The sequence below is a fragment of the Oryx dammah genome, unplaced genomic scaffold (genome assembly GCF_014754425.2).
Source record: "Oryx dammah isolate SB20612 unplaced genomic scaffold, SCBI_Odam_1.1 HiC_scaffold_11050, whole genome shotgun sequence".
Classification (NCBI taxonomy): Eukaryota; Metazoa; Chordata; class Mammalia; order Artiodactyla; family Bovidae; genus Oryx; species Oryx dammah.
Window position 1 is genome coordinate 3513934 of NW_024080444.1, and position 14333 is coordinate 3528266.

Sequence of the window (14333 nt, forward strand, 5' to 3'; positions counted from 1 at the left end):
AATCAATCCTGAGCACTCATTGGTAAGACTGATGCTGAAGCTAAAACTCCATCCAATACTTTGGCCACCTGATAGGAAGAGCTGACTCATTAGAAAAGACCCTGATGCTGGAAAAGATTAAGGCAGGGGGAGAAGGGGATGATGGAGGGCAAAATTGTTGGAAGGCATCACTGACTCAATGGACATGAGTTTGAGCAAGCTCCAGGCGGTGGCGAAGGACAGGGAAGCCTGGAGTGCTGCAGTCCATGGGATCGCAGAGTCAGACATGATTTAGCTACTGAACAGCAACAATAAGAAATGATACAAATGTCCATTAAAGGGTATAGGTCAAATAATTATTACAAATGGTATAAAAATATTAAGAAAAAACTCTATATTCTGATATAGAATAATCTCGATATGATTTTAAATATAAAAAATGAGGGACAGAACAATGTATATATCTTTTATGAAAGGAAGGAGAAAAATCAGAAAATATCCCTGATGTGTTTGGTAAAGATGCACAGGAAATGAATAAACCACCCTATAGACTAGATAGGGACAAGATTCAGAGGGAGCTTCTTTACTATGTACCTTTTTGTGTTGTTTGGATTTTTGAACCATGAAAATAAAGGAAAATTTCCTTACTTACATAGTATTCCAATACCAAAACAATATAATGTATAGATCATTAACTTCATGGGGACTTTCTATACAATAAATTTAGTTGAAAAATATACCTTAGCTGTATTATTTGTGAAGGAAAAGTCTGTTCTATATGATAACTTATTTCTTTTTAGAAATTCCACTGCATATTCTTGGTTAGTTATATAAACTATTCTAAACCACAGAAACTTTTCACTTCCTTTGGTCTTTGACTATTTTTGTAAAAACTATGGAAGTATTTCATATTTACTGGTATCTGGATATATGTGTGTTTTTTATAATTAGTCAGTCCTTGTCTAAAATTGGGTGAAGGGAGACACTGAGTCCTTGGATTTTAGATAAGTGAAGCAATTGAGGGGGTATGGACAGGTAGGGCCCTTATTTTCAGAACCTTGTCAACAGCAATGACTCACCCAGGTCAACTTCAGCCAGCACTTGCCGTTTTTCTTAAGGTTTATGATTTGTAGTTTTAAGGCCAAGTAGCAGCACAATCTAACCTAATAGTGAACTGGTAAATAACAAAGGACATGGACAGAATTCACACAAGTGAAGTAAAATTCTTAGGTGAATCCAGTTAAAGTGTTACATTCAATAATAATCAAAAGAATATTCATTTAAAGAGACTACTTGAAAAGTATTTAATCAATCTACATAATTGAATGCTTCTAATTCCACTGCATGACTAAATAAAAATGAAGTGTCAAGTTGAAAGAGATATGAGACAAAGGTTGATTTCCCACTATGATTGGAAGACAGCCTTCTTTAAAAAAATTTTTATTTATTTATTTTAATTGGAGGCTAATTACAATATTGTAGTGGCTTTCGCCATACATTGACACAAATCAGCCACAGGTGTACATATGTCCCCCATCCTGAAACCCCCTCCCACATCCTTCCCCATCCGATCCCTCAGGGTCATCCCAGTGCACCGGCCCTGAGCACCCTGTCTCATGCACTGAACCTGGACTGGCGATCTATTTCATATATGGTAATATACATGTTTCAGTGCTATTCCCTCAGGTCATCCCACCCTCGCCTTCTCCCAGAGTCCAAAAGTCTTCTTTATCTCTGTGTCTCTTTTGCTATCTTGCATATAGGGTCATCATTGCCATCTTTCTAAATTCCATATATATGTGTTAATATACTGTATCAGTGTTTTTCTTTCTGACTTACTTCACTCTGTATAATAGGTTCCAATTTCATCCACCTCATTAGAACTGATTCAAATGCATGCTTTTTAATAGCTGAGTAATATTCCATTGTGTATATTGTGTACCAATATACATTGTGTACCACAGCTTTCTTATCCATTCATCTGTTGATGGACATCTAGGTTGCTTCCATGTCCTACCTATTTAAATAGTGCTGTGATGAACATTGGAGTACACATGTCTCTTTCAATTCTGGTTTCCTCGGTGTGTATGCCCAGCAGTGGGATTGCTAGGTCATATGGCAGTTCTATTTCCAGTTTCTTAAGGGATCTCCACACTGTTTTCCATAGTGGCTGTACTAGTTTGCATTCCCACCAACAGTGTAAGAGAGTTCCCTTTTCTTCACACCCTCTCCAGCATTTATTGTTTATATACTTTTTGAGAGCAGCCATTCTGACCAGGTGAGAGAGTACCTCATTGTGATTTTGATTTGCATTTCTCTGATAATGAGTGATGTTGAGCATCTTTTCATGTGTTTGTTAGCCATCTGTATGTCTTCTTTGGAGAAGTATCTGTTTAGTTCTTTGGCCCATTTTTTGATTGGATTGTTTATTTTTCTGGTATTGAGCTGCATGAGCTACTTGTATATTCTTGAGATTAATTCCTTGGCAGTTGCTTCATTTGCTATTATTTTCTCCCATTCTGAAGGCTGTCTTTTCACCTTGCTTATAATTTCCTTCATTGTGCAAAAGCTTTTAAGTTTAATTAGGTCCCATTTGTTTATTTTTACTTTTATTTCCATTACTCTGGGAGGTGGGTCATAGAGGATCCTGCTGTGATGTATGCCAGAGAGTGTTTTGCCTGTGTTTTCATGTGGCTCTCATGTTTCTGCATCTCTTATATCAAGACCCAGACTTAAATTATTCCAGACCATCTTTCCAAGGATATTTGAATGGTGTATTTGAATGGTGAATAGCTTTGGAACATAGAGATAATATCTCTCTCCAGAGCAAAAGAGAAGGCAGAACCCCAGTTTTGCTTAAGTGGAAAGGATTCCACTCATTACAGAAACGTCCAGTTACCGCTCGGCTTGTGCCTGACGTTCGCTCTGAACTAACTTTCCTCCCATGCATGAGGTTAACATCTAATCCCAATTTCTATTCCTTGGTAAGATCCCTGAAGGCCTCATGTTCCTGCAGTTCAATTCCCCTCTATCTAGCAAGACAGCTCTGCTTTCAGCTGGAGTCTTCTTTGTGCAAAGAACCTTTTTGCCCTGTGACAGTTATTCATGCAACTAAGTTAATGTAACGCATGCCTCTTTCTTTTGAAATGATGTCTTGGACGAGCCTGTTCTTCCTGCTGGGTACTGGGACACAATAACACAACTTTACATGAGGTGCCCTGTTGACTGACTGCACGCACTGGGCAGAGTGTCTTTTCGGTCTTGATATAGGAAGATCTTAATCTTATGCTGATGCTCTCCTGATTCGGGTCTCCTGTGGCCTCCCTTTTATCAGTTGGCTCTAAATTGTCCTGGCTCCTCCAGGAAGCCTGAAATTTAGGAATCCAGGGCTCCTGATTTCATCAGTACTCCTACTGTCCTCCATGTGGGCATACAGCAATCTGGGAAACTGCCAAATCCCAGGGAGATTAAAGCAGGGGTCTCTTCAAAGGTATGGCTGATGACTGGCTATACAGTTGAACTTCCAATGACAGTTTTAACTTCTCAGCAAGAGGTTCTATAAGATATGGCTTTGCTGAATCTTCAGGGTAGAAGGGAACATTCTTTGAACTCTGAGTCACTAGACTGTTTAGATTTCTGTTTAGATTTTTGGGAGTTTCCTAGCTTACTGGCTCTCAGGATGTCTCTTGACTGTGGTTGAGAAGCTGGGAATTCCTCAGCCTTGACAATCTCCCTTGACCCTTTGACCCTTGAAGAAATTCTTCATTTAATCTCTCACATCCTTATGCTCTGGGAACACTGCTATTCTATTGTCAGATTCTCCTGGGATATAACTGACTCTCACCCTTGGGCTCATTTCCTGTTGCTTGCCTTGTAAGTAGCCTCTGAACTGCCTCTGTTGCCCCTGAACACAGTCCCACTGTGCATGTTTTGGCAACAGTGATGGGTGGGAGAGAGTGAAAAATCTGCTTTCTTCTCATCTGAGAAAGGTCTGTGAATCCAGAGCTAGTATCAAAGAAGGACCACGTCTCTGCCCCTTGTCTCCTCCAGATGAGGGGGCAGACGGAGCACTTGGAGCCAGAGCAGGGACTATATTTTTAGTGATCGCCTGCCTTCCTGATCTGCTTGAGGCTTTCTTTCTAGGAACTGGGTGACTCAGCTATGGAGTCAACCCTTGACAGATAGTGATGAGGAGAGAATGAGAGATGAAGAAAGGAACTAGGATTGGGCTGCCCTCACCAAAACAGTTTATGGATTCAAGCCCCTTTTATAAGGATACTTGTGATTAAATTTAGGATTCACTTAGGATAATCTCTTCATCTCAAGAGTCTTAACTTAATCATAATAGTAAAGCATGTTTTTTTGCATATAAGAAAACATTCACAGCTCTCAGGAATCCGGACCTGGTTATATTTGGGGGGAGGGGGTCATTATGCAGCTTACTATACACAAGAAAACTTCCCTGGTGGCTCAAATGATAAAGAATCCCTTTGCAATGCAGGAGACCTGGGTTCAGTCCCTAAGTCAGGAAGATCCTGTAGAGAAGGGAATGGCTACCCACTCCCATATTCTTACCTGGAGAATCCCATAGATAGAGGAACCTGGTGGCCTACAGTCCATGGGGTCTCAAAGAGTCAAACATGACTGAGTGCCTAACACACACATACACATAACTGTCAAATTAAATTTCAGAGCCTCAAGGGCCAACTTGTGGCCCTAGGCCAGTAGGTAAGACATGGACAAGGTGAAAGAGGCTGAAGTGGACATCTTTGTTTTCATTTGAATAGTTAGCATTTACTCAGCCTTCTGAAACAGTCCCTCTATTTTCCTCTTCAGCCTTGTGCAGGTGGAGTTGTAGTCCCTAGTCATCCCTACACCCATGGCATCCAAAGGACTCAGTTCTGGCCAAAATTTCTAATAACCTAGTTAAAGTGAATGGTTCAGTGACCCAACTGAAGCCAATGAGGCTTTTGCAAGAGGTATCATGAGAGAAATGCCACATTTTCAACTGCTCTTGAACTTGGAAGAATACAACCCTGACCTAGTTGGCAGCCATGCTGCCAGTGAATAAAGCCTGAGAATAAAGTCAAAAGGCAGAGAACGTAAAAGTAGAGAGGAACCCATTTCTGATGACATCAGCTGAGTATCTCTGCTAAGGACCAAATTTGCCCTCAGACTTTGTTATATTAATCAGTGAAATCCCTTTTTGGTTGAAGCTTTGTTTGTCTGTTCGTATAAGAACACCTGTCCAACTGGGAGCTTTTAAATTCAAAACTGCTATGAAGCTTAGAGGCATGATATTACAAGATGGCTTATAAAGTGAAAATGAGGAAGTTGTTCCACTTTATAATGATTGGTTATTACAGTGGTGGTTCCCAGATAGCAATGAATTGGTTAAATTTTACTATCTTATACCTTTCTTAGGAAGATGACTGTTCTTTTATGATTATAGAAGGCATTTATGAAAAGCAGCCTAAAAGGCAGCCCAAGTTGTGTTTCACTTGTTTTGCACGAAAAACTAAATTAAGTGTCACTTATCTGGCTTAAATGATTTTGACTGCTTAGGGAATTTTGGAGTCTAGTTTCTTTTTTTATTTAATTTTAACACCAGGAAGGCAAAGGGCACAGTTGGAAGCTGCAGGTTGTGCTGTTTGGCTTCATGTGTGTGTGTGTATGTATGCATATATATACGTAGTTGGGGCAGGGAGAAGATAGACCAGATGGGGTCGCCTGAGCCTCATCTCTGGGGATCTTGCGAGGTCCACTGAGCAGCAGGGGAGTCCTAGAATAAGAAAATTTGGGTGCTCCAGGTGCCAGAGGTTGCTTGTCCTAGACTTGTCTATGAGTATGGTTCATGCCAGCTATTAAGCAGATCCTGATGCCTGTCTACTGCTCATCCCTAACTGAGGGTCACAGTGTTTGTGTGCCTCCCAGACAGATGCAGGGATGCGTTCTGATCCAAAGGCTATGCTTGAGTGGTACTACCAAAAGACTGAATGGGGGAGTCAATTGTATGTGCTAGAGCCTTCCAAAAGGCCAAATACCCCAATCAGTGACTCAGGCTTCTGGCAAGTGACCCTGGGGCCCCGTCCAGCTTCTGCCCAGGTCCAAGGTCATTTGCATATCCCTTCATCAGTGCTGAATTACATTTGTTGTTGTTGTTACTTTCCTCATGGTACATATGAATTCTGTTTATGGTTCTTTCTTCTGTGCTAGCACACTAAAACATAGACATTAACCTGTTTTAATATCTCATCATGTCTCAGTTCCCCCTTCTGTACAAGAGGATTTGGCTCCATTAAATACTTAAAACATTTGCATTTATCTAGTTCGTGTGGAACTCCGGAGCCGAACAGGAGCCTCTGCGGGACGTCGTAGCCAAGGCAGCAGAGGAGCCGAGGCACCGCCTGCATTCCGTGGTAATACTCGTAGCCGAGTAGCTGCGGTAGTACTCATAGCTGAGTACTAGAAGGTAGTACCACAAGCCGAGTACTGTGAGGTAGTACTGGTAGCCGAGGCACCACCCGCATCCCACCGCCACGTCCCAGCAACTCCTGTGCCACCCAGGGGAGCGAGCTCTGAGCGTCTTGTGGTTAGGCCCTTCCTTGGAGCCAGGAGCGGAGAAGCCGAGTGCAAGAATCCCCCAGACCAACCAGTCCCCCAACTCAGCCTCTTCCCGCCGCCCAAATCATCATGACCCACTTCAACCAGGGCCCTTCCTATGGGCTCTGGGCTGAAGTCAAGAAGAAGATAGCTTCCAGGCAGAAGATCTCCACAACTGGATGGAAGAGGTGACAGGCACGAGCACTGGCACCAACTTCCAGCTGGACTTAAAAGATGGCTTTAACCTCCGTGAACTCATAAACAAGCTACAGCCAGGCTCAGGGAAGAAGGTCAATGAGTCCTCATTAAACTGGCCTCAGTTGGAGAATATCAGCAAATTTATTAACGCTATTCCGGCTTATGGCATTAAGCCACAGGACATATTAAGCCACATGATGTATTTGAAGCAAATGATCTTTTTGAGAATGGAAACATGAGGTACAGACTATGTTGGTGGCCCTAGCAGGTCTGGCCAAAACAAAAGGATTCCATACAACCATTGACATTAGAGATACGTATGCAGAAAAACAAACAAGATGTTTTGATGAAGGAAAATTAAAAGCTGGCCAAAGTGTAATTAGTTTGCAGATGGGAACCAACAAATGCGCCAGTCAAGCAGGTATGACGGCCTATGGGACAAAGAGGCACATTTATGATCCTAAAATGCAAACTGACAAACCTTTTGATCAGACCACAATTAGCCTGCAAATGGGCACCAACAAAGGAGGCAACCAGGCAGGGATGTTAGCACTGGGTACCCGAAGAGATATCTACAATCAGAAGCTAACGTTACAACCCATGGAGAACTCCACAATTTCCCTACAGATGGGTACCCACAAAGTTGCTTCCCAGAAAGCGATGAGTGTGTATGGCCTTGGGTGGCAAGTGTATGATCCCAAATACTGTGCTGCTCCCACAGAACCTGTCATTCACAATGGAAGCCAAGGAACAGGAACCAGTGGGTCGGAAATCAGTGGTAGTGATTATCAGGCACAATACCCCAATGAGTATCATGGCCAGTACCAAGATGACTACCCAGAGATTACCAGTATGGTGGCCAAGGCATTGATGATTAGATTCACAGAGGAGCTCAGTATTTAGCCCACTGTTTTTATTCAGTGAGAACCAAGCTAGCCTTGAGTTATTTTTATCTTGTTTTCCTAAAACACTATTATGCTTATTGTACCTAAAGGAACTATTGCCTTACATACGTTCCTTTTTTCCTTTTTCAGCCTCTTCCCTAAATAGTTGCCTTTTAGTGCTCTGACAGTTAAATCCTACAGCATAACCAATAACTCGCATATGAAGTAAAAAGGAATATTGTAAAAGAGGAGTATTCTTATACAGTCAATTCTTTCCTTAAAAAATATGCATTTTTACAGTCCTCTAATTAAACTGTGTGTTTTCAAACAATAGAAAGCTTTTTTTTTTAGTTTAGTATCTCGTTTCTACGTGGAAGACTAAATTCATGCTTATAGCTAAATGTGGTCTTTGCCAACTAAATTTAAGATACAGCATTTTAGAAATTTACATATCAATGTTTCTACAGTATTGTTTGCTAACTTTTAAATAAAGTCCTGATCAGTGTGCCAAAAAAAAAAGAAAAGAAAATTTGCATATATAGAATAGGATAATCAAGGTTAAAGCAGAAAATATTTCCAGAATCTTTCCAAAATCGTGAGGTGCAAGTAAAATAATGTTTAAGTTTTATAAATTAAATTATATCTGACTCTAAGCCCCTATTTACAGGGGTCGAATGATATCTAATAATAATCTTTAGTGTAATATACCTTCTCAGAGTGGAAAAAAAAACAAAGACCTCTAGTCTTTGGTCCTTCGAAGTTGCCACCAAGAGGCTCAGAGAACAGAATGTTATTGTCCATTCAAAGACAGGTAATACCACATACAGTTTCTCTGCGAGGGTGGTTCCAGAATCTTTGGCTGAAACTCTCAAGGTTGTGATACTGGATGTTTAGCAGCCCTCACCTCTGGAAACACATCTCTCCCCATCAGTAGCCCTCCTGTGACCTTGGGGACTGCACCAAAGGACACAACCCTTTGTAGAACCCAGTTCTGCTTGCCTTTCCTCCAGTCCTAGGAGCCACTGCTTCATTTGAGCAACTTCTCCTTTCAACCCAGTCCCCTTCTCTTTCCCTTGAGGACTACAGAGCTAAGTTCTCTCACGAAAGAGCCTTATAAGGTTGGACAACAGCTATCTAGAAGCTTTCATGTTGGGTCTGACGGCACAAAAGCCATTACCAACTGCCAAGAGAAAGCAGAAACTCAGACCTTCTGGAAGGGGTTGGATTGGGGCCAAGTTACCCTTTCACTTTTATGCTAGTCTCTTCTGATTGCTTAGTAAATTTTATCCTGCCTCAGATGTCTGTTACCTAGCAGACAGTGAGGAGGTAGAACAGAAATATCTTCAGAGAGCCCATCAGCTCTCCTGTTTTGTCATTACAATCTCCCACACGGAAGCATGGTCAACCACTTAAACTTGCATGGTGATTGGCACCCTACCCAAAAGGACAGGGGAACAGACCTCAGTTTGGGGAGAAGGTCTGGTAAGGAGAAAGTGGAGAAGGAACAGCCACAAGTTCCTGAAATGCCCTTTGGCCTCTGTAATGTTATGAAATCGATGGCCTGAGTATATATCCTTGTTGACCACTTGCTGATCATGTGATACTGGGCAGCTCAACCTACTTCTCTGAGTCTCAGTTTGCCATCTGTTATATGGAACATACATCAGTTTCATGAGGGTGTTGTGAGAATTAGTGAAGTAATTTATTTAAGGTTTTTAGTTTAGTTACTGGCACGTGGTCTTTCGTAAACGTTTGTTATATCATTGTTATTAACCACTGACCCATCACACATTTTACATCCAAATTTTAGCTGATATTTCCATTTGTGGTCTAGCCTCACTTCCCAGATGTGATGCTTGGAACACTTTTACATCTGTAGTCTTTTGTCAAACCACTAAATGGATTCTCTCCCTGGCTATGTTGCTCTATGAGTTCTGACTAAATCTGTTACTTACCGTTACTTCACACACTATGGTGGGTGTGCTTTCACCATGTCTAGTCCAACTTTCCATGTGAAACCCAGACTCATGTAATTTCCTTTGGCTCATTCTGTAGGATTTACATATTCCTCTTGCCCAGGAGATTAAAGTTAGGAGAGAGACTGGAGACCAGGATCCTAGCAGAGAATGTACTCATTTGTTCTTAGCATCACAAATTATGTTTCTCACTTCCAACACCTCACACTCTCATGTTAAAGAACAACTTTTCACTCAGACCCAGCCAGAGGCAGTAGTAATAATTAGAGAAATCCAAGTAACAAGCAGGGGAGAGATGGGTAAGGAGGGGAAAGCAAAGTAAACAATTACCATTTGTAAAATTAGATAGCCAGTGGAAATTTGCTATGTTCTGCAGGGAGCTCAAATCTGGTGCTCTGTGACAACCTAGAGGGGTGGGAGGTGGGAAGGAGGTTTAAGAGGAAGGTGACATATGTATCCCTATGACTGATTCATGTTGATATATGGCAAAAACCAACACAATATTGGAAAGCAATTATCCTCCAATTAAAAGTACATAAATTGAAAAAATTTAGAGACAAAAAAGAAATTGTCTACTTGTTATAATGGAAAGGACTCTGTAGTTGGTCTACCAGTCCATTTGACAGCTCAGAGATCAGCTCAGAGATAAAAGTGGCAAATTTGTAATATATGTAACAGCTTCCTTCCTCTCTATTCATCCCTTCCCTCAGGGATGTAGAATAACACTTTAGTTTGACTCCTATTTTTCTCCCTTTTCTCTTTTACCTCTTTCTTAGAACTCATGATGGAATATTTTAGGGTTTGCTTGTGCAAAAATCATTAGGCAGATTCTTTACCACTGAGCCACCTGGGAAGCCCCAGTGTTTAGTGTTCTTGTTGTTGTTGTTCAGTTGCTCAGTCATGTCCAGCTCTACAACCCCATCGACTGCAGCACACCAGGCTTTCCTGTCCTTCACCATCTCCCAGAGTTTGCTCACACTCAAGTGTACTTGTCCTCAAATGGAAATTTGGCGATCTTGTTAAATGTGTTATAGAATTGGGGGATTGCTTAAGAATGAATAACAACATTTTTGAGCTTCCGATTTTTACTATATAAATTTAGATAACATCTGTTAGTATCTTATCTTTGAGTGCCAATGAAAAGCAAAGATTATATATTTTTTTAGAAAATTAGAGCACTGCATTGGTTGAAAGATTGATTATGACACCAGTCATGTTAAACTATATCCTGTGTTCCCTGGTGGTTTCATTAGGTGTTGATAACATTACTTGATTCCTCTAGTAGTTTACTTCTCAACCAGAGATATACATTAGAAACATCTGGATAGTTTTTAAGATGCATTAATGCTCAAGAAATTCCCCAGATTAATTTTGTAATCACAATAAATAGGGCTCAGACATTGGGACTTTTAAAATTTCCCCTAGTTACTCTAAAGAAAAACCAAGATTGAGAGAATCTTGTCATAACAAAAACTCATCCTTTCCTCTTGTAATTAAGAGACTCTAGTTCAGGTGTAGGATAGAACATGGTTCATCTCAAGAAAATGAATAAAAGATGGCCCTGTGACTGTGACACTGTGACGAACCATCCTTGATTGCCCAGGATTGAGAAGGTTCCACAGACATGATACTTTCCCTGCCAAAACTAAGAAAGTCCCAGGCAAGCAAGATTGAATAGATCACTATAAACTCTCTCTGATCTTGTAGATGAGTTGTTCATTTCTGTGCACGGTTTTCTTCTTTCCTAACTTGGATTGGGTTGAGGGTAAAAGCTCTGCTCTGAACTATCCCGGTGTCTGGTTTTAAACAAGACCATCTGATGATGTGACTTGCTGCTGCAGTGATCTGCAGCCATGAGAAGAAGGTCAAGAGGACCATTCAAGACACGGACCTTGAGCTCTGCCACGGCTGAGCAGCTCAACCTAAGCCAAAATTCTGCTGACTTCCAGGATTCTTGTCATGTGAGAATGTTAGTTTAAATCATGGTCAACTGAATTTTTTTGCTCTTGGTAGGCGTAAGCTCTCAGTGTATCCATAACCATCAAAACTATATGCAATCAGACAGTTGTTCTTCATCTCAGAAATGTCTCCAAAGCCTGCTAACCACTGTTGGCTTCAAACCTTCATCTTTGTTAGCTGTCTTGGTTTTCTGTTATGTTTGGCTTACTGTCCTCATACTCCTCAACCACTACCACCATCCACCCTTAACTGGAATGTAGACTGTTTTCCTGACTCTGATCAGCACACTCAGAGACAAAGACAAGTCTGGGAACTTACGCCTTCGCACCATACTCTGGCATTTGCAGGCAGCAGTCCCATTGCCATTGATCTTGGGGACACTGTGCCTGGGTAAGGTTCCAGTTTGTCTAGTACCTGCTTGTCCAAGAAGAGGGAAGAAATCGAACAACTTTGATACCACTTTCACTAAAATCTGCTCCTTACAGGATGTCAATGTATTGATTAATGCTTGATAACCAAATTGAAAACAAACTCATACAACAACATCATGTCTTAGAACTCAGGAATGTTTGCTGTGCTGATTCTCCTTCATTAATATCTCATTAAGCAGAAATGGCATATTCTACTTGATGATTTCTCTGGTTAGTCCTCAGTGATGTGGCTTAAAAATGACAGCATCCCAGACTCTTAACTCTGAACGATGGAGCTAAGTCTGTGAAACTCAGTGTTTTTAAGAGAGAATAGGAATGTGCATGCTGTCAAACTTGTTTTGCTCTTTTTCCATTGGCTTGTACCAAAAGCATGCGTGGCCTTCCAAGAGCCAGAGCTGCACATGTGGGTCCTAGCAGAACTCTCCTCTGTGCCCATCTCACTCACAGGAAACTCCAGCGGGGCTCAGCTTTCTCTGAAATGTTCTCACTTGGACTCTCAGCCAACTGCTTTTCTTTCCATTATTATTAAGCAGGTCAAGTTGGCAGTGACAACTGGCCTTGCTCTAATATTGAAATCATTCTTTCCACCACTGCATCGTTCCTCCAGCATTTTGTAGAATGTGCTTAAGACCAATAGATTGGTTAAAAACAACTGTCAGCCAATAGGGGACTGTTTTATTCACTTGACTTGGAACTTATAATACACAAATGCATATGCAGCTATATTGTTCACACATAGATGTGAAACACTTACAATGAGAACAAGGAAAGTGTCTGTCCTCCATGCATGGAGAGAACACACAGGAAGACATTGTACACCATGGGGGAATTCAACACCAAGGAAGCCATTCTTTCATCTGAGTACGTAACACTCTGACTATGGCCATAATGCTTGGAAGGATGGAGATATATTGCTTTTTATAACAGTAGATAATTCAGTGATCAAGCACACTTCAGGAAACTAGGGGTTGGTGCTTTTTTTCCTTTTCTTCCCTTTGATTCAGAATTCAGGCTATGCCAAATGCACATGAGATGAGCGAAAAGGACTCTTTCCTGAGCATTCTCTATCTTTATTTTTTCTTCTGTATCCTCTCTGTCTTTTTCACTCTTCCACTCAGGTCCTTGCTCTGACTGTTGTAGTTTATTCCCATCCGTTGTTTTTTCCTTGTGGGGGAAGAAACCCTCTGCTTTTTGCTTAGTCGGTCATTGCCCCTTCTCTGCCAGGAGACCCTGTGCCTACTCTCTGTAGCCCAGCTGGATGTCTTACCTTCCCTCAGAAGACTTCCTGATCCATGAAAAGACTAGAGATCATCTGTGCTCCCCTAAAACTTTCTTATGTGATATTTTCTAATTCTTCCTCTTTAGTTTGTATTCCCTAGTAAACAATAAGCAAATTGAAGGCAGGTATAATATATTCTCTGAATCTTTAGTACATCAGTGTTCCCTACAGGTAGTAAGCACTCTACAAAGGTTTGTTAAGTTAAATTGAAGTACCATGAGGACATTATTTTACAATATTTTTGCCAGTGAAACACAAATATTTATATGCTTCACAGGATTGTTAAAATGAGAATGATGAATAAAACTACACGAGGAACATGGTGGCATATTTTCTGACCAAATGGACCCTAAAGGGTCATTAATACTTTTACATCCATGCCTCTCCCATGCTTCTTTATTGTTCCTGATTATTTGGTAAACCAAGTCTGTTTTTAGAATGGAGGTAGGTGTAATACAAAGAGAGACCAGAGCAAATTAAGCTGTTTGGCCCAAAGTTTATAAAACCAAGAGCATGTGTATTAGAAATTATGTGAACTCTGTATAGACTTGTAGAAAAAGATGAAATCCAGAAGACAGAGGACACTAGAAAGGGCAAAAACTTTGAAATTCACTTTTCTTTTTAAAATGCCTCTATTTTCAAAATAGTGTTTCCTAGATTGTTTTATTTCTGTTTCCTTCTGTATTTATTGCTGAATATTAAAATGATTCATTACTGCTAATACTTCTTCTTAGCTTATCTAATTACTAAAAAAGTACATAGTTGGCAATCTTATAGTGTGGCCTTATAACCAAGATGTAGTCAGAGCAATAATTTTGGTTTTACACTGTACTGTGTGATTAGAATAATTGGACATTGTTGACACATGGTTTTATGAGTTTGTTTTTTGTAAGTTGGGATGAGAATGGCTTTAATTGTTTCAGTTTTTGGTATCTGAGTATTGCTACATTGAAAGTTGTTATTTTTGACATTCTTTCTCAATAAATGTCTCATTAGTATAGTGGAATGGAAATCTAGCCAAACC

General features: G+C 40.7%; 1 pseudogene; it reads left to right on the forward strand.

Moving 5' to 3' along the window:
- The first annotated feature begins 6672 nt into the window (after positions 1-6672).
- On the forward strand, positions 6673-7886 carry LOC120860251 (annotated as a pseudogene).
- The last annotated feature ends 6447 nt before the right edge of the window (positions 7887-14333 follow it).